At 46.7% G+C, this 27226-nt stretch overlaps 1 protein-coding gene across 1 annotated transcript in view; it reads right to left on the reverse strand.

Annotated features, from left to right (window-relative positions):
- Nucleotides 1-24548: 24548 nt before the first annotated feature.
- The window catches only part of BACH1 (BTB domain and CNC homolog 1), a 506041-nt gene continuing 503363 nt past the window's right edge, over nt 24549-27226 (reverse strand). The window contains exon 6 of the transcript XR_010622516.1: nt 24549-24559. The gene's annotated coding sequence lies outside the window, so the exon portion shown is untranslated. The remainder of the gene's footprint in view (nt 24560-27226) is intronic.

Here is a 27226-nt window from a genome sequence, read left to right on the forward strand (position 1 = left end):
CTGAAAGCAGATGTGAAATGAAGGGTTCTTATGGCTGGAGAACTGTTCCTACGAGGGCTGGGGACCCAGGATCCCCCGTGACTGGGAGCAGTTGGGCAGACTGCGGTGCCGGAGGCTGTTTAATATATTTATTATCTCTTTGGCTGCTGCTCCGTATGAAACTGGGTCTCTCTTGCAGTTTCACAGATGGTTTTGCTCTGAGCAGTAATGCCAAAGACCTTCAGCGTCAAAACAGGTCACTTTCCCATTATAACTCAATTTGAGCCAGCATTACTTTCAGAAGAAGTTGATGCATCTGCATTGTGGGTTTTCTCCTTGCTCTGTGAAGTATTTTCTAAGTAATGGGAATGTTGTTCCCTTATAAATTGCTCCACTGGATAGTGGGATTGGTTTGTGCAACGATGCCGTAAAATGGTTTGTAGGTTGCCTGGGAATCTGAGACAGGAGGCTTTAAGTGTTGGCTTGTGCAAAAAGAGATTTCAAACAGAAGGTCTCCAGGGGTCTCCCTTTCTATTACTGTCAGTAACCTTCCAGCCTAATGTTTTTCTTTATTTACTTTATGTATATCAATATATATATGAATGTTCCATTGATGTTGCCACCTGTAATAGCATTGTCAGCAGCCTATGGCTTTTGCTTAATAAAATGGAGGAACGATACTTCTCCTGCGAGATGGTTTTTAAATGAAACTTAAGCCCAAACCTTTGTGGTCTTTGGTATGCTGCCCAGATTACAGAAACGAAAAATGATTGAAACGGCAGCTGGTAAGTGCTCAAAGTAAATTGAAATACCTTGAACTTCTTACTGGGTCTCCTTTACAGAGGTGGGGATTTTGTTTTCTCTGTAGTCAGCCCAGCCTTTGCAATATTGCACAGGAAGGATTTTGGATGGTGTGCACGGGAACAGGCTGTTATCCCTAGCTGTATCCCACCTCAGCAGCTAGCAGTGCTGGGTGGGAAAGCAGAGAGGGCTGACAACAAAGTGGGAGAGGAGCTAGATTCTTTGCTGGAGTAAAAACTACACATTTCTTGCATGCTCAGTAGCTGCCAGTGCTTGCTGTGCTATCAGCATAATTGGCTAAGCCTTGCTAAATGAAGGTGTTGGGCTTCAGCATTGTAAAGGTGCATCTATCTTGGCAGTAGGATGTGTAGTTATATTTTTCTTCAGTGCGTGATATAAACACACCTCTTTCTTGACCTTCTCCATTAATTTCAGGGACTAAAGCCAAGTCTTCAGAGCAATTGAGCACCTGCAATCTGGTGCATAGTCCCCAATCCATTAACATTACAGCAGGCTTGTGTTAAGAACTTCTTGCCTGGAAGGTGCATGTGCTGGAGGGAAGGGGCTGTGTGCCTGAGGGCTGGTTAGCCATGAGGGAGGAATCCTCTCCTCAAGGCATGATGATGCACTGGCACAGCTGCCCAGAGAAGCTGTGGTGCCCCATCCCTGGAGGCACTCAAGGCCAGGTTGGATGGAGCCCTGGGCAGCCTGAGCTGCTGGGGGGCAGTCCTGCCCACAGCACGAGGTGGGAATCTACGATCTCTGTGGCTCCTTCCAAGTTCAAACCATTCCGTGATATGATTCTTTGGCCTTGAAAAGCTACACAGAGGAAAAGAAAGGCAAGATGGAAGAAGAAAGACAAGGGGTTATGTCTGCAGGTAAATGATGAGGAGAGATGGCCTGATCCAGAGCGTGGGATGTCACACGTGCTCATGTAAGCCTAGTAAGCTTCTCTGAAAACAATCCTTTTGCCTTAAGGTTGAGTTAAGCAGAAATATAGCAGTTTTAAAATTAATTTTTAAAATTAATTTTAATTAGTTTTAAAAGTTATAAAGCAAAATACAGCAGTTTTCTGTGTTTTGAATTTTGCAGTCCGCACTGCAATAATATGCATATTTGGAACACACTGTTTAAAAGATTTTTTTTTTTTTTTGGAGTAACATTTGGCCACAGTTGCCTTCTGCATCAGAGAGCTGTATGGCTTCGCATTATTCAGCATGTCTTTATGTTTAATCGTTTTTTCCCTTTCAAATGCTCTGTTCCTAAGATTAGGAACAGTTTTCTTCCTCGTGGATAAATCATTTAAACACCTGAACTGATTACATGCATGCATTTGAGCTCAGAACAGTCACGACTCTCAATTTTTTTTTTTATTCAGAGACTGACTTTTCTGAAGCACCTGAAAATAGCTTCATCGTAGAAGCATCAAGCATCACTTTAATATTATTGCTATCAAATCACGGGTGCTGGCAGCGTACCTCCACCTCCCTGTAAGCGCTGCCTCATGAGGCAGTGAGGGACTTACTGATGGTTGCTTTGCGTGGGCAAAGGGTGTTCGTTTCTGAAGGGCAGGGCTGTCCTCCCCTTTGTAGAATGATGACAAAGGCCTGGATGCAGAGAGGGCCTGGGGTGTGTCTGATGGCTGCCCCTGTTGTTGCTGGGGGCAGATTTACCCTCTGTCAACGGGGAGGATGGGGGGACCGCAGCAGTGTTTCTTGCTTTTTGGGAAAAAGGCACTTCTCTTTTTATTTCAAAACAAATTTTCAAAGAGAAGCTGCTCTTCTGCTCTCCCCCAGGTAAAGCCACGAGTGCTCTGCAGGCTACCTGGAAGAGCTGCAACCCAACTTCCAAAGGAAAGGAGTCTTTTTCCCAAGCGCAAGACCCCGTCTCATCCTGCATCACCATCGGTCTGTGCTCTGCTTTCATCTCAGCCTGGCTGGCGCTAGCACTGTGGGATGGCTGGAGCTTCCTCTCCCTTTGTTGTAGAAGTACTCTTAGGAACTACCTTCGTAGAGCAACTGTGTATCTGTAGGCTAAAGCTGAACCACAGCTGGAAAACCTCTCGCTGAAAACATCTGAAGATTTAAGACCTCACATCAGAAAGCTGTGGCCTAGTGCTTTGTCCGTGCCTTGCTGCTTTATCAGTGTTAGCCAGCCAGAACACAAATACCTTGATCTTCTTTATCTCATCCCATTTTACTCATAGAGGAGAACAGGGAGAAAGCGTGTGATGCTGTTAGAAATCCACTTTGTGTTTTGATTCTCTTTTTGCAGTATTTTGTACAGCAGCCTGTCTGGACCCTCTGGATTTGTGATCACATCAGCCCTGTGTCTGGCTCTCCACCCTCTGCGATGAGTGATGTGCCGCCAGGCACTGGGCTTTCATCACATGTGAGCAGTTCCTGTTTGGATGCAGGTCTGTTTTTATCCACATCTGCATAACCCACGTGGGCCCTCTGTGTGTTGCTTGTCCCTGCAACTAGTGTTTGCCTGCCCTAGTGTTTGGGTAGTACAGCTGTGTGGGACCATTTCAGAGCCAATTTTAGGACAAAATCAACCTCCCCTAAAAAAAAAACCCCACAACCAAAACCACCCAAAACACGTTTGGCTGGCTTTAATTTGTTTTCCCCTTCATATTATGCCTCTTTGCTATCAAGGGGGGGGGGGGTGGCTTTTGGTGGAGAGGATTTGGGGTCTGCTGTGTGGCAAGGTGGAGTGCTGTCAGTGACCAAGCTGTGTGACAGAGAGCTAAAACAGGTTAAGCATCTTCCTGTAGTGACTCAGATTCCCTGAAGTATTAGGCAAGATCAAGTGAGAGAGACAACAAATAAAGTGCAAAATCATGCAGAAAGTGGGCTGCTAGGGAACTATTTTGAGGTGAGGCTGTTGCTGGGAGAGGGGGGGGGATGCTAAAGTGTAATGTATGGGGTGGGCAAAGGAAAACCTTTTAAGATTTTGTGTGATGGTGAGAAAACCTGTTGCACTGCTACAGAAGAAGATGACGAAAGTAGCTTCTGCTTACTGTATGCTCCCTGTATGGCAAGGATTAGAAATGCACATGTGCTAAGTGTACATATTGTGTTAAAGAAAAACTGCACCTAAATCTTCCCAGACTTGTTACTGGCAAAATACGTTTCCTCGCTTGGCTATTGTTGTCTCCTGGGAAAGTCATACGAGTTGGATTAATTTAATGGCAGGACTGCTAGCTAATGAAGTCAGTGGGATCGGGATTTCGCCTCGTGATTCAGAAAACTTGGTTTGTTCTGTTGCTTTAGGCCTTGCAGTTGTAAAAATGTGATTGCTTCATGCTCTCATTTTGCAAAGGGTAGTGACTAAGGAAACTTGAGCTGACACTGTTACCTGCCAAAGTAATTAAGTGCAGAGCTAAATGAATATGAAAAGACCAGACAAGTAAATTGCTTTGTACAAATACCTTTTTTTTTTTCTTTTTTCTTTGAGACTTGCTTAGGTATGTGATTCTCTCTGTAAAAAGGAAGGTGAGCATTTAGTATTAATGGTTCTGCTGCTTATTATCGGCTGGGAAGAACATGCTGAGGATTAGCATGGGAGCATGTGCAATTTCATGATAAACTGATTGTGTTTCATCTTTTGTGTGTCGTTTTCCCTCAAACTGTCAATGGGAGTCTAATAACTAATGAACAGAACATTTCATTTAGCATGCATTAGGCCTGGAACAGCTGACAAATGCCTCTTTGGGATGCCCTTTCTGTATTAGCCCCTCCTTTGGGATATATGTGGTCTTGTTTTTGTTCGCTTGCTTTTAAAGATGTCACTGAAGATGGTAGGACTGTTGTGTCCATTCCTATATTTCCCTTCGGAGAGCACTTTCTTTATGTATTTTGCCTTTGGTGGTAATCACTGCTGCCTGCAGTTGTGGCTTCCAGTTTGGAACAAAGCTGTTTTGTTTGTCTAGTGAGCAATAATTGTTGATAAAGTTGGGGACCTCTCATTGTGGCTAGGATCTGAATTATACCAACTGCTATTGAGCTCAAATTATAGGTTTGTAATTTTAGCTTCAGGGCTTGTCACGCTGGAATATTCTCCCCCCTGTTAATAAACTAAAAAAGAAATCAGTGTTAAAGGTCTTCCTCAAACCTGTTAAGTGAGACATAGAGCTGAAGTGTCTTGAATACTGTCTGGATTCCCATCTTTATTGCTGTATGCTGAGATAGCTTGCTGGTACAAACCTCAGCCTGAGCCCATAATGGCAAATAACTTTGGTGGATGGGGTTTAGGCAGCGAGTCCTTCTTCCTTGCAGCTTTATTTAAGGTAACTGATGCTACCTGAGCATTTTTCAGTTCATTGTTCTTGGTTAAATTTTCATTAGGAGGAGGGCACAAGAATAGCTGTGTTATTAACATATGTCCAGGAATGCTGCTTGCCCAGAAATGATTAGGAGATTAAGTAATGGATAAACTGTAGTTATTCATCTGGAACCTTCCTAATGTATGTAGATCCAAGGCACTCATCCTTTCTGAAAGGGGGCTGTGAGAGTAGGGATGCGCTGTGTTGTGCTACTGAGAATTGTCTACTGGCAATTCGCGCTGCCATCCACACTTCCCAAATGACACAACCTTTCAGCTTTCAACTTGTATTTTGTGGCTGCTGGTGGCGGAGTTGCACTCCCTCATTCTAGAGAGAACCAGGTGAGACAGGTGATTATAGAATCGCAGAATGGCAAAGATCATCAATCCCTAACCCACTGCCGTGGGCAGGGCTGCCCCCAGCAGCTCAGGCTGCCCAGGGCCCCATCCAACCTGGCCTTGAGTGCTTCCAGGGATGGGGCACCACAGCTTCTCTGGGCAGCTGTGCCAGTGCATCACTGCCCTCTGAGGAAAGAGCTTCCTCCCAACGTGTAACCTAAATCTTCCTTCTTTCAGTATAAAGTTGTTCCCCTCCTGTATGTAAACTCTGTCAAGTACCAGAAGGCCACAGTGAGGTGTCCCCAGAGCCTTCTCTTCACCAGGCTGAACAAGCCCAGTGCTTTGCTTTGCCCCTCCTATTGGTGAGCTGTGGGTTTCTGGTCAGTCCATGGCCCTGTCCCGCCTAGCCAGCAGTTAGCCAAGGTGAGCCACCTCTGTCCGTCTCCAGCATAGCTACAGTTGAAGGAAGAGAGAATTTGTAGCTTCATCACAAGAAAAGGTTTGCTTCACTGCTACCTTGGGCTTCACCATTTCAACCCGTTGTGCGAATAAAGGTGTTTTCCTTAAACATCTGCAGCTGCTTTGTAGTAGTTTGTGGTTGGGGCATGTGATGCATTTTTGGGATTCCTGGGAGATGCTTTATTTTCTTTCCCTTTCTTTTTTTAGGGATGCCTAGACATTCATATAGGATTTCTGGTGACTTGCCATCATGCGGAAAGGCAGAGGCCTTGTGCTGAATAGTGTGGTGTAAGGGATTTCATGTCCTTGTGAGTGCGTTCCAGGGCACAGGAGACTGCATCCTCTGGTACAGCAGTACCCAAGTGCTGATATTCTCCTCTTGCTTAATTTCTGATGGGCTGCACCACTTTTTGTGATGACTGCATGCAGTTCTCTTTGGACAATGTGAACTTGAAATCTGTCAGCTCACTGTTACACATCATACATACATACAGGTGTAGGTTGTGTGTGGGGCTCGTGCTGGGCTGGGAAAAAGCCTGAGGAGAGGAAAACAGATTGCATCGCTGACCATGTCCACATTGTGGGTGCATTTTTTTAATTTTTTTTTTTTTGCCCCTTGGTACAGGGGTGAATGAATTTCCATGTTAAAGGCCCTGTGTAGCTGCAGAGGGCTTTCTGCAGGCAGCTGCAGAGGCATGTGACTGTGAGGCACTTAGGCTCGCTGGTTGCATTGCTCACTTCAGCTTGCTCGGGCCGTCTGTGGTTAACACAAGCATTTCTGGGTGCTCCAAGCTTATGGGAAGCAGCTAGGCGGAGATAAAAAACACTGCTAAATGTTGGAACACTCCATAAACTTCAGGCAAAGATACATGGCTGGTGGTTTACTGAGGAAACTCAGTATGTTTTCTATTTCTGTTCACTGGAAGGCACTTATGCAGCTGGGTGTGGGGAGGTATGAGGAAAGGGTGTACCTGATGCAGGGGCCTGAGTGCTGGCATTATGCCTGTGCTGGCCTTTATGGTTCTTTTCTGGGTTTAGACCTTTCTCCTTGTTTATTTGTCCTCAACAATAAATTAATAAAAGATATATCTCTTTATATTTTAATGTTGATAAATACCCTTCTCTATTCTTAGTCTAGGAAAAGAACAGTTTTGAGACTTGTGCAGTGCTTGCCTTGAAGGCAGACTGAATGCCCAGTGACTGACTCAATGGGATCTTGCACGTCGTCCCCCAAGTGCTGGGTGGCTTCTTTCCTCCCGAGTTCTGCACAGGTCTGTGTGGGGCTGGTGTCAAGCAAGTACGGAGCACTGCTGGGTGGAAAAGCAAGTTGTAAAATCATAGTATTGCGGAAAGGCTTGGGTTGGAAGGGACCTCAGAGATCATCTAGTTCCAACCCCCTGCCATGGGCAGGGCTGCCACCCACAGATCAGGCACTAGATTGTGCTGCCTGAGGCCCCATCCAACCTGGCTTCAGTGAGTGCTCTTCCTCCTGCTGGACACCTGAAACACTGATGAAGTGAGCTGGTGCGTTTGCTTATTTACTGCTGAGCAGCCAGATTTCTGCTGTCATTCTGGCCCTGGCCCCTCTAGTTCATTTTCTTAATCTGGACTGTTAGCTCAGACGTGAAATATGGGCTTGTCTGGATAATATCTTCCCTGTCTTTGTCTAGGATTGTTTCATTCAAATGGAGCAGTCCTACAAGTTTAATGACTTTTTTTTGTCAGCACTTTGCCTGTTGCTTGTTTTGCCCTGAAGTGGGAGCAGCTGAAAAGATGACTGCATCTTGTTCTTAAAAACAAAGCTGTCAGCTTGGTGCAGCTGTAGAAGAAAGTTCCTAACTTTTCTTCAGAGTATCCAAATTTCCTTGAAATATGGGATGAGAGGAAGAGTGACTTTGTTTGAGGTGGCTCTGTTCCCCACCTTGTGCTGCTGGAAGGGTGGGAGGATGGCCTTAGGCTTAGATCTCACCCAGGTTATGTTTTTCTCCTTGAAGTGGGAGGAGAAAAAAAACACTGAAGAGGTGACACTGGAGCACTGTACCATAAACAGAAAATATCTTTATTTCTAGAATGATCTGTACCCTGTTGATGTGCCATGGGGACTGACAACAGTATAGCAAGAGCAGAGTTTTGATGCTGGTTGAGATCCCTCAGGATCCACAGCATCTGAAATCCTTACCAAAGTCCCTGGGGGGAGTGAGGGCACCCCAATGGGAATCATCATGTGCAGTGGGAATAGCTGTGCACAATGTGCCTCTGGAGAGCTGCCTGCTGCAAATGCCCAAGGTCTGCAATGTCAGTGAACAGCCAAGCTGTGGTCTGCAAGAAGCTGATTTATCACTCTGTGTAGTGGACAGAAGACCTCATGCATGGTGCATCCTGGCAAGCACAAGAGGGAGCAAGCAGCAGAGTATTGCTCATGTCCTGGTCTGGGGACCTCAACAGCATCTACTCAAGCCCAGGTTTGGTGCTGTGGTTATCTGCACACAGATTACCACAGGAGAGAGGGACCTAGTGATGCTACTGTCTTCTGGGCCACATAGCCTCAGGTTTTGGGGCTGGAAAGCTTCCTGCTTTGTGTCAGTTCCTCTCGACCAGGGAGGGCTCATCAAAGTGTTTTCTCAGCATCCAGCTGCAGACACGGGCAGTTTGTCAGCATTCTTGCTGGGTGGGTGTCTTATGAAAGCATCTGTATTATGGGACCCTATTTATACACAGAGTCATTTTGCAGCTGCAGGGATGCTGAACAGACCTGCTGCAGCTGCTGAGAGCATGTCCTGGGCTGGTGTGAGGGGGAGGAATGGTGGAAGTGATAAAGATACAACATGATGTCTGTGACAGACAAAGTCTATCATTAGGGCTGGTGGTTGTCTTATTCAAAACATGTGTACCTTCTCTCAAGCAGAAGCTATTTTGTGTACTTTTCAAGGGTTCCCAACAAAGCAGTAAGAACTGTGAAACATGTTTGAAAGTTACCTAGGGATGTTGCCCTGTTGGAAAAAGGAGTTTTTTTTTTTCCAGTACTAGCATGTTCGTTATCTGATCTGTGATGCTGAGCATCACTTTTCACATCACTCATTTTCTTGCTGTCTGCTGTCAGTTCTACCTTGGTGTTGAAACTGCTTCCTTTTGAGTACTGTGCCAAAAATTGCTTTGAGCTGAAACTGCAGGAGGAGAGGACTGGGTAATGCAGCCTGTAGGAGTTAGCGAGAGAAGTCCAATAGCTTAACTGTGCGGTTCTGGCAGAAGAGAAATAAGAAGAGTAAGGTTGGGTGAGCCTGAGCTGCATGGAGGAGATGAGGCAGCTCTCTGTGGCATGGGCAGAACACTGTGCCTGGTGGAGCCTGCTGTCTGCCTGCACTTGTGTGTAGCAGCCATTATCATCACTTTAATAAAAGTGGGTATGCAGAAGTGTTTATGCCATCCAAGTGTCCGATGCAAATGTACCATCTTCTCCTGATGCATGCTTCCTTTCTACCCCTGAGTACTTTAAAGCCTCCTTGAGATGGTGGGAGGAATTATACGTGAAATGGCCTTTATCTTTCAAGAGAAGGTGCCTGAACCTGTTTGTACTTTGGGGCAGATACTCTGCCTTCTCCTTTTATCCCATGAAAGACCAGCTTTTCTTCTTTCTGTTTACAGAATGCTTTGGGTTTTCCCTTTGCTTGGTGGTGTCACAAGCCATGTAAAATAGGAAGACACCAGAAGTGTTGCAAAGGAGAGGGTTGCATATGGGTTGTTAGTTTATTTGTTTTTTCCCTTGCCTCCAGTTGACAGTGGCAAGTAAATAAATCTTGGATCTGTAGCAGTATCTGCCTGCTGAATGCTTGCCTGTCTTGTTCTAGCAGGAGGTGTCCCTTCCCTCCTGACTGCACCCCATCTGTCAATTGCTTTGCTTCCAGGGATTCCTGGTGCACCTTCCCTCTCAATCTTTAGATCCCCATTTAAGTAAATTGATTTTTTTTCCCCTTCTGCCAAGTGCTGAAAGCTGAGTGCCAGTGGAATCACCTCTCTTTCTTGAGATGTTGAAAGTGACCACATTTCTACAAGAATTAGGGAGTGCCAAGATTTGCTCTGTTTCCCAGAGCAAATGGGGCATATTTCTTGCATGCTTTATTACATATTTCAAGACTGGTTTGATAGCTGTTGCTGTTCTGACTTGGTGGTATATTGAGATGGAAGGTTTGGCTGAGTCTGTAGACCTTAATGCTTCGCTGGGGACTCACTGTTCCCAGCCAGTGCAAGCTGCAGGCTGAAGTCATGGTGTGCAGTGCCATAAAGCAAGCCCTGCCTCTGTGTGAGCAGGCAGGACAGCTGATATCAATGGAGTTCCACCCACTGGCCAGCAAACCTTAAATCTCATCTTTCAAGTTAGGTGTAGCAGTGCCACTCATCAGAAGGTGGTTTCCTTTAAAATCCTGTCCTTAGTGGAGCATTTCTGCCTTTCTAAGCTTTTGAAGATCTCGAATCAGTTTCTTTTTTGTTAACCTGTGCCGATGTTTTCTCTATTTGAAATATTGTTTCTCATAGTTGATGTTAAAATATTGGGTCTCCTGTTCCTGTTTCATTTGCAGACATCCTGCAGTGCAGGGGCATTGCCAAGGAGGCTTTGTGCCAAAGTAGCCTCTGCTGAAGACAAATCATGGAAATGTGAAAGGGGAGGTTTTGGTGTAACTTTTTAAAGAGGAAGGTAAAGCTTTTAGAAATCTGTAAGAGAATTTGAACTCCAGTACCTTTCCATCCACCTGCATACCTGGGGCTGCATTGACAACAAAGTGGTGCTCAGGTCCTGGGTTTCTCCCTTTAAATTCCTCCAAGGCTTGTTCTGATGTTTGGGTCTGTTCTAATCTCTCATTATCAGAGGTTGCTGCCACTTCAGGCTCTGTTTGTGCTCAGGTTGTAATACCTGCTTGCACTCCAAAGGCCTGAAGTAAGCCTACCACTGCTTTTGTCAAGCCTCTTTTTCTGATTTTGGAGCTGAATATAGCATGGCACGTTCCTTTTGTTTGCGCTAGTGTGGGGTCAGGCTTGTGGCCTGAGGTCCCCATGTGGTTAAGAGCAGTGCAAAAAGCAGCCCCTCTTGTCATATTTAACACGTAAAAGTATTAGTGGCACTACGTTTCTGTTTCAGGTCAGCGCCCAGAGAGCCAAGCACAGCTTTTGCCTGGCCTGCAGCCCTCGTGAGGTTGTGTGGCCCTATGGCTGTAGGGATGCCTGTTCCAGGCAGGCTCCCGTGGTGCTTGGAGCCTCATCCACAGCAGGGATGAGTTTTGTTTTTCCTGCCATTCGTTGGCAAACACATCAGTGGTCTCACCAGTTCTGCGGAGTTAGTCTTGGAAAGAGGCTGTTGAGCATTCTTAAAGCAGCTAATTAAGAATGAATTTAAGCTTATCTGTATGAAGCTAGCCAGCCTCGCTCTAATAGGATTGTTTGGGCTCGCTTTAATTGTGCTGCTGTAAGTTCTGTGTGTTCTGTAATTCAAGCCCAGCGCTCAGGAGTGGAGGTAGGAGGGAGCGCGGCCACGGTTCATTCTCGCAGCCCTCACTGGTCTGAATGGCTCCGCACTGTGGATGACCCCTATCAGGAGCAATGAGGATAGTCCTTAATAAATATTTACATCCGGAGTTACTCATGCATGGAATGTTTCTTTTTAGTTGTTTTTTTATTCAGTGTTAGGAGCAGAAGGGTTGAACACTTGGAAGCATAGGGGAAGCCCTAAATGTTGACTGCTTGTGTGCATTCATCACAGTGGCCTTAAGTAAACGATCCGCTGTTGTGGGATGAGTTTATTTGTTTTCTCTCTGGGACTTCTCCTTCATTCAGGATATTTCCCTTTAGTAAAGAATTGATGGATTTTGCGTAGCCTCCAAAGAATATTTTAAGCAGCAGGTTGCCCTTTCCTTTTTCCTTCTAGAAGAAGTTTGTGTAGAAATAGCAGGATGCATCTTTGGCACGTGTTGTTGCCATTGCTCGGTTTTGCATCTCTCTTGTGGCTTTATGGAATTGCTGTTTCCTTGGCTTCCTAGGCAGCAGCAGTTCCCTACTGAAGCAAAGCATATGATGGAGAACTGCGACAGTGCTCATCGGTGAGAGCTGATCTTCTCTGTGCTGCCAGGCATTTGTAGGGCTTTCAGGTTCCTGAGTAACGCAGTCAGTGCAATTTCCGAGCCACAAGGGAAGAAGGCTTTGTGTGACAGCAGAATCTTACAGCTTTGTCACTGGAGAAGTCACCTGGTGCTATACCTGGCATCACCAAAAATGTGGATTTGAGCTGGGCTAGGCACTGGGCTTGAGAAGAGGAAGCAGCTGTGCAATGGAGACTCGCATTGGTTGAAAGCATGCGGTTATCAGGTCGCAGACCAAGGTGGATGGCATCTCCACGGGAGAGAAACCAGCACTAATATCCCTGTGGTCCCATGGCTTTCCTAAGGCATCGTCACAAATTGGACAGAAAAAAATGTAAACTCATATTCTACTGCTGAACGCTTTACTGTGATAGTATTCGACTTTAATGGCTTGGTTTAAGCCTTGGCTTCTGCGTTCCTTTTAAGTCACATGTGTTGCTGGAACTGGTTTGCAATATTTATAGTTTTGCCACTGAATTCACTATGTGAGGGAGGGAATTCCTTTCTTTTTCCACTGTGGATGAATTGCTGTGAGATTGGTTCTCCTTTTTGTGGAAGAAGGCTTGCTTCAAAAGACTAAAAATATAAATTCTCTATCTGATATTTTACTTGAGTGGGTAATACTACTTAAAAATTAATGGAATAAAATAGCCTGGATGATGATTTTTCTTCTGATGTGAAGTTTTACATTCTTTTTTTTCTTCCTAATTGCCCATGGAGCTTTCTTCTTAGCTCTCCATGTATCTGTCTCATTTTTGCTTTTCTCTATCTCCCTCCTGGTGCTTGTAGCTGGGTTAGCAATGTGCTCTAGCAGCGCGGGCTTTGGTCTCAGTGATCTGACCCGTCCAGTTGCTGATGCATGTGATACAGTTCCACATGTTTGATGTTTGTACCGATAGCCCCAGGCACCTTAGGATGCTTCAGCTGTGTGGAAACAGAGCTGAAGCTGAGTTGTTATACTTAAAGACAGCTTTCTACGCTGGAGCTAACAGCCATATCCAGATTCTTTTTTCTGGCGCGCCTGCATGACCTTTGGCTGCAATGGCACGAGCAGCTGTGCTGGCCCCACTGGGATGGGCACAGGGCCAAAAGCCACACAGGGAGCATCCTAGGAGCAGCCCAGGGACCTCCTGGCTCCTGCTGGGAGCATGCAGTACCCAGCCCTGGGGCTCCCCCCTCTCCTTTCACTCACAGGCAGAGGATTTTCCCTAGGCAGCAATGAGGACGGGGCAGGAAAGGATTTTACTCTGTTACAGTGCTTTATCGTGTTGTGACAGTGTTTATTTCCCGTGGGCAAAACAAAATGGTAAATACCTTTCAGTCATGAAAAAAAAAAAGCATTAATTACCTTCACACATTCTTCTCCTTGTCTGGGCTGTAATTTAAAAGCCCCTCTCTGGCATTTTCCATTGCTTGCATTTGTTTGTGGATGAGATCAGAATTATATAATTTAAACAAACACGTTTTCCAGCAAAATGTTTTCCCTTAAAGAAGTAATGTCTGTAGCAGTGTGAAAATATGTAATTAGTATTTTTCTCTAGTTCTTATTATTCTTTGAAGCATTTTTATATGCTGTACCTAATTGGGAATTTCCAGCATTATTCTTTGTAATTGTTTTGTGGTCGTTGCCTGGTCTGGTTTGGGAATGTTCGTAAGAAGACAAGCACTTGATCCCCAGCTGAAGAGTGGGATTTATGGAGCATTATGTGCCCTTGGTTCAGTGAAGGTGGCTTGCAGAATGTGGCTTTGCTTTTTGTGTCCTTTTGCTGACAAAAGCAGTGCTGATGGCTTGGGTTTTGGCTTTCTGATTTTGAAGACAGCAGTTCTGCTGCGCTCCCCTTCATTTTGAGGGCCCCTGTCCAGTGCTTGGTGCTCCTGCTTGGTTGGCAGCACTGTTGCTTCTCTCAGACCAGGCAGAGGGCTCACCTGGTCTCTGAGCAAGCAGGAGCTCACGTGGTTTGGATTAACTGCTATTAAGAGAAACAACAAATGTGCAAACAGAACCTGGGTTTTCTGCCGGTCACTTGGTTCCCCCACTACCCAAAGGCTTGTTGTAGCGAGCTGGAGAACTGTGAAGTGGCTCGTGAGTGGCTGTGCTTGGCAGTACCTGTCAGCTCTTTGGGTTTATGTGGTGGGAGTGGAGGATGAGAGGTGTTTCACAAAAGTGGGGTCATATTTAAAGTTATTTAGTGGCTCTTGGGGTCTTCAACACTAGAAATGTTTGCCAGCAAGAACAGCACTGCCCTCTTGGAGGGTCTTTTTGCTTTCACCTTTTTGTGATCGTATTGATATGAGGTACACCTTGCATTTGTGTCCAGCCCCCTAGTTATATGTTTTTCTTGCCCTGTTCTATGTTTTAACAAAAAACATTAAAAAATGTTTAGTGGCATAAATTACCTATGTAATATGTTTTATGTGCAGCCCAAGACAATTCCTATTCTCTCAGTGTGGCCCAAGCAAACCCAAAGGTTAAACACCCATGTCTTATGGTGTATGCCTTGGCTGCTCTCTCTTTTCACACTTAGAATCAGAGAATCGTAGAATATCTCAAGTTGGAAGGGACCTGCAAGGATCAGAGTCCAACTTCAGGCTCCTCACAGCACCACTCAAAATTCAGGCCATATGTCTGATTTTGTTTTCCAGACACTTCTTGAACTCCACCACCTTGGGGCTCCGACCACTGTCCTGGGCAGCCTGTTCCACTTACCTCTTTATTTTACAGTATCCTGATGCTGGCATTAGTCTGAGCCATCTCACAAACAAAATCACATAGTTCAGTCCAGAGGTAGAGAGATTAGCTCCTTTGGAAACAGGACTGAAACACCAACCACCATCCTGCTGAGATTTGGGCATCTACTATAGTCTTATGCTCACGGCATGTAAATATAGACCGTGTGTAAATATGTAATGCGTGTGCCTCGGCCTCTGCAGGACCTGACCTATCAGATGGAACAGCTCCAGGTGGAATGGAAAAAGTGTCTGTGTTTTCATTATATGGAAAAGATATTTTAGAAGAAACAAACTGCAGGTTTTAAAACCTGGATATTCCAACACAGTCCAGCTTTTTGGCCCTGGCTTGTATACCTCTGTGTGCATATCTGCAGGCTGTGTTTATGGAACAGCCACCCATCAGGGGCCAGCAGAGCTGAAGCATGGGCTCCGATGGCCTGCGAGACGTGGGTCCTTAACTGAGGTTCTGCATCCTTTGTGTGTCAGCAGCAGAAGGGCACTTACCAGTTGGTTGGATTTGCCAAGACAGCGGGATCACAGAGACGGGCGCCTGAGGAGGAGAGACCAGACGGAGTGGTTCTTCTTGTTCCTGCTATCCACGTTGCTGGTCTTCTCAGCTCCTGCTTTCTCAGCAGCCAGCATGCTGTGCTGTTACTTGGCTCCGTGGTTTTGCCTTGCCAAGGAAAGAGCTGATCCCAAGGGGCTCAGTGGGGCCTCACGCTGCCATGTCCTGTCAGCATGGGCATTGGCAGCCATCAGCCAGGTGTGAGGGTGCCTAGGGGTGAGGACAAAACTCTCAAACTTTCCTGGGGTTCACGTGTCATTATATTTGGCCATGCAGAATCAAGAGGTCTCATGTATTAACCTTGTCTTCATTTTGTAGCTTCATCACAGCCGTTGGCCTTCCCACAATCTGGCGGCCTGGCTGGGTAGTGGTGTCCTGGGACACGTCTGTTTGCCAGTCTCTTTGTATAACTGTGCAGCCATGCTCCCTAGCACATTGTCAGCCTGAATATCCTTTTGCAACCAAGCAAAACAGTAGGTTAGTATAAGGAAGAAATACCCTTTTGCTCATATTGTAGGTTTTGCTGCTATCTGCATCAGTGAGCTGTCAAGGATGGGAAGAAGTTGTTTTTGAATCTGTCATCCTTGTTGCTCACTCTGACACTGCTTTGCCATTGAAATAAAAAACAAAAAAACTTTCTAGAATGTTTCCCTCCTGAGTTGATGAGGCAGTACTCGTTGCTGTAGGATGTGTTACAGTGGGGCTGGATCCTGTGGTAGCACTGATGTGCAGCTTGCTCAGCTCTGCTCCCTGCCTCACTCTCAGCCCCTCCAGTGAATTACGCCTTGTGTTCAGTGCAGGGCCATCTGCTTCCGTATATGTTCTCTATTTTGCTGCATTCTGATTTGAATGGAAAGGTGAGTCTCCGTGCGTGTGACAAGGAGTAACTCTTTTGTGCTTCCATCAGCCTGTTTTCCAGCTGAGGAGCCAAGTGAGAAAGAAGGGCTGGGTTTCCTGCAGGTATGCTTGTATTAGCAGGTCAGGGGGATTACTGGACACAGCTGATGGCACTTGAGTTTGGGGATTAGCTTGGCACATGAGATGGAAAGGTTTCCTGTGGCTGGGCCTGAGCAGCTTGTCAACGATGCTGAAATTTGTGTTGTGACCTAAAGCTGCTGTGTGATAAACCCTCTCAAACAGTTCCTCCTAGTTCATGCAGAGAAAGCTGTTGCTATTCTGTTTTGCTGCTCTAACTCATTTTATGCTATAAATGATAATTTAACTTCCTCACGTGCAGACCTTAATTATGAATAAAAATCATTTTGATTAATTTTATAGCCAAAGTGTGATGGATTATTGTCCCTTTGGAACTTCACCAGAAGGTGTTGAGCACAAGAGCAGCCATGTCAGCTCTCCAGCCTTGTCCCACGTGTATCCCTGTGCCATGGGGCAGAAACGAGATGAGGAACGTGGGATCATTAAGGTCAAGAAAGACCGTTGAGATTGTTCAGTCCAGCTGTCAGCCTACCCCCACCATGCCCACTGGCCACATCCACATGGCTCTTGAATGCATCCAGGGGTGATGACTTCACTGCCACCTTGGGCAGCCTGTGCCTCTGCTTCTTTGCTCTTTCTGAGTAGAAATTGTTCCAAATACCCAACCTGAGCCTCCCCTGGCAGAACTTGAAGCCATTCCCTCTTGTCTTACCAGTATTACCTGAGAGAAGAGGCCAACCTCCGTTGTAGAGAGTGATGAGGTCTCCCCTGATCCTTCCCTTCTCCAGACTGAACAACCCCAGCTGCTCCCCATCAGACTCGTGATCCAGACACCTCACAGTCTGTTGTCCTTCTCTGGACATGCTCCAGGGCCTCAGTGTATTTCTTGTACAGAGGGGTCCAAAACTGAGCACAGTGCTCAAGGTGTGGCCTCACCAGTGCCAACCACAGAGGCTCCTGCTGGCTGCACTGTTTCTGATGCAAGCCAGGGTGCCATCGGCCTTCTTGGGTACACTGCTGGGTGTCTGTCCCCTGGCACCCTGGGGAGGTGGTACCATCAATATATGCTTACCAGTCTGTGTGCAGTGGGCACAAAGAAGAGAAGAAGGAGGTGCTGGTCTCAGGCAGTGGTGCCTACTTGGTGCCTACTTGGTGCCTGCCTGCACAGGGGAGCAGCACAGCACAGTCCCAGTGCACAGGTGGAGTATAGAGCTGAGGTCAGGTTTTGTACTTGAGGACCAAAAGGAGTTTTTTTTTTTTTTTCCTAGAAGCTGTGCTTGCAGAAGTGAATCACGAGCAGTCTGACTCCCGATGGTTTTATTTGTCAAGTTTTCCTACCTGATCGTCTCTAGCTCTCACTCTGCAGAACTGGTGGAAGCACTGTTTTTAATCCCATCCACCTTCTTAGAGTCGCTGGTTCTGTGTTCCTGGCTTGTCACCTTCCCTGTGCCGTGGGTGCTTATCTCCTGCTGGGCGATGGCGGCTTTTGGGATGCGGCACGGCATTGCGCAAGGTCTGTCTGTCTGGAGGGCAGATTGCCATAAACCGGCTTCGGGATTTTTCATGAAACAATCCTTCACTTCAGGGGTCAGCTGGAGGTGACGGTGTCGTGTTGCCTGGAATGACGGTGGAGGCAGTGACAATCTGTAAGCAGCATAACGGTGGCTGAGTGTCACCGAGTGGGATAAACAGTCCTTCCTGCCCCTGCTGATGTTGTGTGTCCAGCTGGAGCCTGGTTGGATAGGTTCTCTGCTCTGTTTTTACCCCTTTGGCCTCTGCTGGTGGCTTTTGTGCCTGTCTACACCGCTACTTGTTGCATTAGGCTGCTGTTAAAGTTTAAATGAAGGGCATAATTGCATCAATGTATAGAATGGACGCAGTTCTGAACACAGGACGTGTTGGGCTGCTTTAGCCTCCGCTCTGGCACACAGCCACAGCCTCTTACTGACTTGGTCAGATGCTTTATGAACCTAATCATAAAGGTCTAATTTACACTAGTAGGTTTTATTAAAAAAAAAAAAAAGGGTCAGGTGGCGGGCAGCAGAGAAAGCAGAACTTTGGCGCTTTCCTGTCTGCATGTTCCTCCCTAATCCTGAATCTTTTCCAGTTCCTTGACAATTACTGTGGCTGTTCGCTCCTTCTTCTGTTTAAATCCACAGTGATTTTGTGACTAATTTCTACAGGATGAAACCCAAGTTTCTGTAAGGGTAATATACCACAGTGGCTGTTAATGAGATGATGAAAATACCACAATGGGGAGGACATAATTCTTTGAGATGACATAGTACGTGCAGTAAATGCTCCTTTTTTAAAGCATTCTATGAAAATTGAGGGGAAAAAAAAGGAAAAAAGGGGAGGAAAGGGGGAAAAAGAAAAGCAGACATGAGTCTTCTGGCTCTCCAGTACTTAAGGGAGCTTATAAGCAGGAAAGGGACCAACTTTTTACGTGGTCTTGTGATAGGACAAGAGGGGATGTCTTTAAACTAAATGAGAAGAGATTTAGGTTAGGTGTTGGGGGAAGCTCTTTCCTCAGAGGGTGGTGAGGCACTGGCACAGCTGCCCAGAGAAGCTGTGGTGCCCCATCCCTGGAGGCACTTGAGGCCAGGTTGGATGGGGCCCTGGGCAGCCTGAGCTGCTGAGGGGCAGCCCTGCCTACAGCAGTGGGTTGGGGCTGCGTGGACTTTGAGCTCCCTTCAAGCCCAAACCACTCTGTGACTGTGGAAGTGCTGGCTTTTTCATCTCCCTTGGCCATCTCTTTCCCATCAGAGCTCATTTGCCAGAAGGACAAAGTCCCTGAGCAGTGAGGTCCCTGCATCCTCTGGGGAGAATGCTGTGCAGCAGCACGTATGCACAAAACTGTACTTGATTATTTCTAACCTCTGCTTGATTGATTCTACCTGATTATTTCTCATTGTTGTTCTACAAAATGCCCTGGTACTTCTGGCTGGTTGAGTAATGATGTTCCCATGAGCATCCTAGGAACAGTGTGTTTTCCCTTAATAAAACTGTATTTCTGAAGTCTCGCTTGCATGGTGCTGCTGGTCTGGAGCATGTCCTTTGTGATTCATAGGCTCAGTTTGAACTGCCATTTTTTTGGGTTTGCCATCCCCTGGGGGCTGGCAGACAGGGAGAATGGCTCTGGGTCTGAGTGGATTGCAATTACTGCGGCTTCAAGAAATCTTGCTTTTCACCTCTGTCTTCTCATACTGGGGGCACATGGTGTGTGCAGGAACTTGTTCAAAGCAAGAGGCAATTAATTCTGCAGGTCAGGAAGTGTATAAGGGGCTGCAGCCATATGGAGGCTTCAAGGGCTTTTGATACACAGCAAAGTGGTGTTGGATGCTGTTATGTTATTAGGGCAAGGCATTAGGTAGATCTGCAGTTGAGTCACCCTTGCTTCCTATGCTCACACCTCCATCTCAGATCTGTCGCAGCAGTCTTAGTACTCACTTTGTTGACTTTTGGCCATCTCTAAACTAGCTCTAAAAAGTATCTGGAACAAAAATGGGTTGCTTAGCAACATACTCCAGCCTGGGACTGCCTAAGAATGGGTCAGTGATTAACAGTTATGTACAATCAAGGTTAAAAATGCAGAGCAGTCTACGGCACTGTGCTCCGACAACTGGCATAGTTCAGCATTACGATGCTTGGATTTATGGTGGCAGTGAGTAAATTTGTAGTACTTGTTGTCCTGACCTCACCAACGAGATGACTCAAGACTTCTATTTTATGAAATTGAACCGAAGTCTCTTTTCTTTGCCAGTGTATTACAAGAGAAGGATTAGATGGTCATCGACTGAGTAACAGTGGCGTGATTTACATTTCATATGCAGTTCTTCCCAGGGCTCTGGGCCTTCCCTTGGCTGTACAGATTCCCACGTGGATGGAAATGGATCTGTGTGAAGGAGTGGAAAATATGGAGGATAGCTATGGAGCACAAGTGTGGGGAAGGGAGAGAAGGCAGCTTTCTGGTTCAGGTCACCTCACTGCATGCTGATCGTACTGTTCTTCCAGACAAGAAAGCAACAAATGCCACGTGAACCTGATGAATTTATTTTTCAGAGCTTTATTTTGGCAATGTGAGCATTTTCCTAAGTCCTTGGTGGTGCTTTGCTTTCTGGAGCAAGGGATAGTTGGCAGCCCTTTCTCTTTTCACAGAGTAGGGAAGGAGGTGACTTGACTGTGATTTCATTTACCCCAGTAAATGTCCCAGCACCTATCACTTCTGTGAGTATGTAGAGTGAGAACATCGATCACTAAAGCAGCACTCTATCTCTTAGATGTTTTTATAGCTCTGGCAATGAAATCAGGCTCGTTTTGCCAAGTCATTTACTTTTATTGTCTAATCAATTTCTGAGGGCTCTTGCCTATTTGCTCTTTTCTGTTTGTTTAATTAACCCTTCTTTTTAGCCTTGTCCCGCCTCAGCCATTTTGCCAAACTTGGGAAATGAAGATCAACTGAGAGTGCCTGTTCAGCAGCTCCAAGAAGGGCTGAGTCCCAGGAGCCTTTCCTGAGGGCGCTTGTACTCCTGAGGACTCGTCTTCCATCTCTGTCCAAAGCTGAAGAAGTCATGGGCAAGAGGACAGCTTTTTTCCTTCGCTCCCTTGGCTTTTTCCTGCTTTCTCTGAATAGGTTAATTGACAGCCAATTTATGTACACACGTTTTTAAAAGCCCCCTTTCAGACTAACATTACTTCTCACCTTATTGTCCTGCTGTCACTGGTCAAAGAGAAAATCACCTTAGCACTCTTTTTCACAAGGGTAAGAGGATGTCTTAATGAATGCCTTCCTATCTGTTGTAATCATTAAATGTAAGTTACCACTGTTGTTTCTTTATGGCTTCTGTCTGCCAAGCACAGGGTAGTGTGCAATCCACACTTGAGATTTTACAGGTGCTTTTAGATGTCATTAAGAATCATCAATACGCAGGGCAGTGCCACACAACGTTCTATATTTTTCTAGGACTGGAAATAGTTGCTGGAGCTGATGATAACTGTAGGTCAGCAGAATCACCGAATCAAAGAATCACTAAGGTGGCTCAGCATTGACTTGAAGGCTTGATAGCTTGTATGAACCGATCTGCTCTTGATTAGCCTCTTCATTTCTGCCTTCTGCTGCTTTTCCTGGTCTTGTTTGCTAGCAGAGATAGAATGCTCAAACCCTTTCCTTCCACCTCAGAGGGAGGAGGCAGCATGGAGAGTGCTGTATGGAGGTTGCCTGCACATGGAGATACCGGCATGCAGAAACTGCTCAGCGAGGCTGGCACCAGTTACCACTCTCTTCCCTTCATGGGCAGCAGCAAGTCGCTTGGTTTTGCTTATAGGAGAGAAACTGTCTGTTGTTGCAGCTGGCCTGCCATGTCTCCAGTCTGTAGGTGCTGGGAATGGAAGATCTGCTGCCTGCTTGCCTGTGTCTGCATGGTTGAGAGCCAGTGTGAATCTTCTGCCTGTCCCTGCTTGCAGTGGGGAAGACCTGGGAGTAGCGGTGGTGAGGGTGAGCCCTCTGCACTGCTCCTGGTGTGCCTAGAACCATAGAGTCATTAAGGTTGGAAAAGACCTCGGAGTTCATCTAGTCCAGTCACCAACCCATCGCCAGCATGCCTACTGCACCTTCCTCAGCCAAAAGGGAGGACTGGTTGAACAGTGAATTCTCTCTTATTTTTTGAAAGAGCATCTCTGCACCTTGGAGAGTTCAGCAAGCCATTCTGTGTGCTGGCTTCCAACACTGAAAAAGCTGGGAATACTAGTGGTTATGTTCATGTTGCTTCTGGCACTCAGGACATTCGCTTTTGCAAAGAATAAAATGGTTTTAATGTGCCTGGCATGTGAGCTTTGATTGGAAACGAATGCTGTCAGCTATATTAAACAGATGATAAATTACATTGAAAACATGTGTTGGTTTTGAGGAACAGCACCGGGGCTATGCCATAAATCGGGTCAGAGCCCAAATCATTCAGCATGCCAACATTTGTCCCCCATGCTCCATGTCCCGTGCCTGGCCGTGATGGCACCTGGCAGCGCGGTGTTGTCAGTCGCTGTCCCCTTCTTGGGCTGCTGCCTCCTGCTGCTGTGTGTGCTCATTAAAAGCAGTGGGCTTTGGTGGGCAAGGAGGAGATGGGAAGTGTAGCAAGGAGTGAACTCTGATGGGTAGGTGGGTGAAAGCCGGCCTGACACATTCCTACGCTTGAGATTTATAGTCTAATAGTTTTCTGCTTGCGCAGCAGGGGCTGAGCCAGCATGTTGTTATTTACATACAGGGAGCATTAAACAACCCCCCCTTAAACCATACGCAAGCATAAAATCCAACAACTGCTGCTGAGTAACGGACAGCTGCGGAGGATGAGAATAGAAATATAGCAGAAACAAACACCATGAAGAACAGTTGCTAGAAGTAATGTGGCACTGACGTGTTATCTGCCTGTGCTGAATTAGAAGTGTGCCCCTGTAAATCTGCATCCCCTTTCTTGCCTCTGGTTAGCACTAAGTGGCCTGGAGATGTATGGGAGGTTTGCTTTGTCTCCTGTCCAGCTGCAGTGACTTTTGTGATGCTGTAAGGAGCTTGTGGAGGACATGGCATGCTGGCCCCTGCATCTCCTCTAGGAACCAGTCCTGTAAGCACTAGGATTAATGTATCTGATGCTGAGGCTCGCTGCTTGTGGTTGCCTGTACTGTGATGGTGTCAGCCGTGCCAGAGTGGGCATCTCAGGTTTGGCATCGTTCCTGTGGATGCTTGGCAGCTCCTGTGGCTGTGGTCAGGCTGCTGCAGTGCAATAGTGTTAGCTTTGCACCTTTTAGCTTCGGGATTGGCAAAAGCGGTGGGATCTGTCACTGTTTTTTATTTCCTCTTTCTGGAGAAAAATGTGTAGAAATCAGTGGGATTTCTAACTGTGAGAAATCAATGCACTCTGTGTTATCTGAATTGAGGGCATGTAGAGATTTCCCTCAAATACAGTATTAGTATGGATTCTTTCTCTCAGTTGCTTGATTTCCTAGAATATGCTGCCTCCTCTCTTGTCCTTTTCCATTGCTTATGTTAACTGTGCACTACAACCTGCAAATAATTTCCTAATAAAGGATAAGCATCCCCTAAAGAGTCTACATTGCAGAAGCCATGCTTATCCCTCAGACAAAGTCTGGTGGCAGATGTGGGTACTGTGGTCTCAGCATGTGGGTCAGATGCAGCGGTGTAGTGGTAATTGTGAGAAGTGTTCAGCTGCTGTCTCTCTGCTGTTGGAGTCCTCTTGGTGCTGATGGTGGCAGGCTCCAGCACAGCAGCTCTTGTCATAGAATCACAGAATGGTTTGGGTTAGGAGGGACCTCAAATCCCACTCAGCCCCAACCCGCTGCCATGGGCAGGGCTGCCCCCACCAGCTCAGGCTGTCCAGGGCCCCATCCAACCTGGGCTTGATTTTTTGGAGCACGAAAAGCTAATTCCTGTGGTTCAAGGGGATATGAAAGTGATTTTGTATCAAGAACTAGAACACCATTTCCTTTCTGTGGCCTTTAGCGAAGATGTCCTTGACATCCCTCTCATCATTTTAACTCCAGGACTCCTGAGCTCTGAATGGAAGGCAAGAAATACATGGATGGTGGTAGGCCTAAAACATTTTTGTTATTAAATCCTCGCTATTTTTAAGTAGGATTTTAGAAATCAACTGTGTTTTAATTTGGTTTGTCAAAGTATAATTACTGCAAATGAGGTAAGAAACTAATTTAAATACAGCAAGTGTAGTGGAGAATCCAATTTTCAGAAATCAGTAGAAATATAATTGGAGTCATTAAGTGCTGACTTCAGTAATTAAGAGTCAGCTTTTGACGTTTCAGGCTTGTGTTGCTAATTGCCCATCGAGAGGATAGAAAAATATTTTGTTTCCTGCAAAATAGGTTGCCCTTTGGGTGGGGCTTCAGCAGCTTTGTGCTTGCCTGGCTAGGTGGACAGATTGGATGGAGGTCCTGGGCAGCCTGAGCTGGTGGGGGGCAGCCCTGCCCACAGCAGCAGGTTGGGGCTTGGTGGGCTTTGAGGCCCTTTCCAGCCCAGACCATTCAGTGATGCTATGACGGTGCAGCCTCTCCTGCTCATGGCTTGTCCAGAGGATCCTGGGTGCTTCCAAACATCCTACTACAGTGTAGGGTCTGATCATGCTCAGCCGTGGTTTTGGTGAAGTTGCAAACAGCCATGATGAGCATTGTTTCGCTGGTGGGTGATGCCTTGTGGTGTTGTGTGGCAGAGTATGTAGTGAAGGCACATCCTTTATGCTGGTGTTCTGGAAATCATCCCACCTTGCTATCAAACTTGACTCTTGTATTACAGGACATATAAAATAAGTAGGTATCTCTGCAGATTTAAAATGCTCTTAAAGATATTTGTAGAGCAGTGAGGCAGTGGCACAGGCTGCCCAGGGAGGTGGTGCAGTCACTGTCTCTGGAGGTGTTCAAGAGCTGTGTGGATGTGGCACTGAGGGACGTGGCCAGTGGGCATGGTGGGGTGGGCTGATGGACTAGGTGATCTTAGGGGTCTGTTCCAACCTTAGTGATTCTTTGACAGGAGATGAGCTGTAGGAGAATTGTGACCTCGTCAACTCTTGCTTACCAAACTCCCCTTCAGAAATCAAGCAGTTGTGCATTTTTAACTCCTGCAGTCCAGCTGAGATGCTCCATACTCCTTTCTTGTGATAATGCCAGAGCCACTAAAAGCTGAACATGTTGACAGTTATCATCATCTAAAGCAAGCCTTATGTTTACTTTCCTATTAAAAATGCTAATTTTCCAGAGCAATGGCATATATGTGCCATTTGTTCTTTCTGCTTTTATTTTCCCCAAAACCCCTTAGCTTGGGCCTTCACTATGGAGATTGTTTTGATGCTCTTGAGCTTTTACACTCACAAACAAATCCATCAGCAGCCGAGAAATCTTGCTCCATGTTTAAGTTCACGCTCACTTCTTAGGTGTGTGAGAACTGCACTCACTGTAAGAAGAAATCCCTTTTTGCAGTTGTGATGTTTCTTGTGGTGCCTTGCACAATCATTTCCCTTCATTCCCTGGGGGGTATGACCCTAAAGCAGAAAGGGCGGGTTCCTGTGTTCACATTTATGCTCCATTAGGGGCATCCTCTGGTAAGCACCTTGTGGTTGTGCAACTGGGATGTGCACCACAGGGGAGCTCCGCAGAGGAGCCCTGCTACCTGGCCATAGCCAGGCTGGCACCCAGACTGTGGGCATCCATCCTGTGCCTCTCTGCAGCCAACCAGCAGCTAGGCTGGGCTGTGAGCTGAGCTGCCTGCAGCTCACTCGGCTCCCCATGCATGGGCACCCAGCTAAGCTTCCGCTTGCAGCAACAGATTAAGGGAATAATGAGGATACGCTTTGCTCTAGACATAATTTCTATCCTGTTTTTTTTTTCCCGTTTCCTTTTGTTTTATTTCTTTAGACAGCCTATGCTGCTGCCTAATTGGATTACTGGGTCATTACCAACTGGCCATGGACCATGCAGAATCGGGACCGGTCCCAGAGGCTTAGTGCTTTGGGGAGCTGATGGAGGCTGGCAGCCCGCTGAGCTGACATGCTCCCATGGGACCCCTGCAGAAAAAATGGCATTTCCCACACAACTGCATAATGGCTGTGCAGAGGAGCTCATCTGTGCCTCTGCTTCACCTGCCTCCTTAGCTCTGCAAGAGCAGGGAGAAGGGTTTTGTTTCCAACTAAGGGCTGGCTGTCGCCTGGAAAATGCATCTAATGGAAAGCCTTGAGTGCAGTTCAGGTGTTTGCATATGGGGGATGAACAGCCCTTACTTAAAGTGCTTTGTATCTTAAACAAAACACCTCCTCGCAGTTTCCATGGTAAGCTCTCCTTCGTGACTGACTAACAGTCATAAATGGTTACATAAAACACAAGCAGAACGCCACACCGAAGCTGGAGGCTGCACGTGTCAGCTCTGTGTTTGCTCTTCCTACAGGGGAGAGCGCTGGCATCTCACGGCAAGCGAATCGGAGCTTCAGCTGCGTGCCTCTGATTGCCCACCAGCTTCCTTCTGCCTGTCCTAAGTAAGCAGAAGCAGCAGGAGGAACAGCCAGGGCCAGATGGGACTGCATGGAGGGAGAATCTTCTTGCAAGGTGCCTCTGCGCAGGTGGTGATGCTGAACTCTCTGGAGCTGCTGTGTTCACCTAGGACTTGTTAGATTTGTGGAAAAGAAGAGATCTTGCCAAGGTGAGTACAAGTGCAGATTGTTTACATACTGGCAGGCTGGAGCAGAGGCATGAGCATTGTGTTGGGCGGCCCATGACTGTGGCATCTTCACGTAGCCTGGTCCCAAGCCTTGTGAGCTTGCCTTCAGATGGAAGATTTGGGGTTTTTCCCATGGCCGTCACCAACCCTTGTGCTGCCTGTGCTCTGATAAGGTGAAGGCTGCTCTCAATGGTCCTTGCTTCTCTGTCACTGATGGGGACATTGTGCCAAGAGCTTGATGAGGATGGGGTGTAGGCAAGAGGTCTGTAGGCTTGGGGTCAATGCATAAGCCCCTACCCCTACTCCGCAGGGAAAGGAAGAGTAGGGAAGGCAGTGGAGGATAGACAGCATTGTCTGTATCTGTCCCCGGCCTCTTGCTGCTCTCTCAACCCAGCAGTGCTTGTTGTGATGTGAGGGGGCTTCATGGCTGCCTGGGGTCTCCTGGGGACATCACTATGTCAACTCCCATCCTGGAAGTGTGGCAGCCTCACTTGTTTCTGGTGGAAGTCAAAGCCATGCAGAGGATGGTGTGTGGTTTGTCAAGGATGCTCCCGGCCCTGGACATGTCCGGGATGAGGGAGGAGTGTGCTTTCTCCTTTTTCATCACTCTTTTCTGCTTTTCCCCGGGGCTTTTGTTAACCATGAAGCTGTTAATGCAAAATGAAGGCATGGAAATTTCATACTGTAGCAGTTAATCTGCCCTTCCTAATATTTTCCAGTTGTAAATTGCCAGTGCTAACAGGT

This window comes from Cyrtonyx montezumae, unplaced genomic scaffold (assembly GCF_038088225.1).
Source record: "Cyrtonyx montezumae isolate F1298 unplaced genomic scaffold, pur_monq_1.0 scaffold_3, whole genome shotgun sequence".
Taxonomy (NCBI): domain Eukaryota; kingdom Metazoa; phylum Chordata; class Aves; order Galliformes; family Odontophoridae; genus Cyrtonyx; species Cyrtonyx montezumae.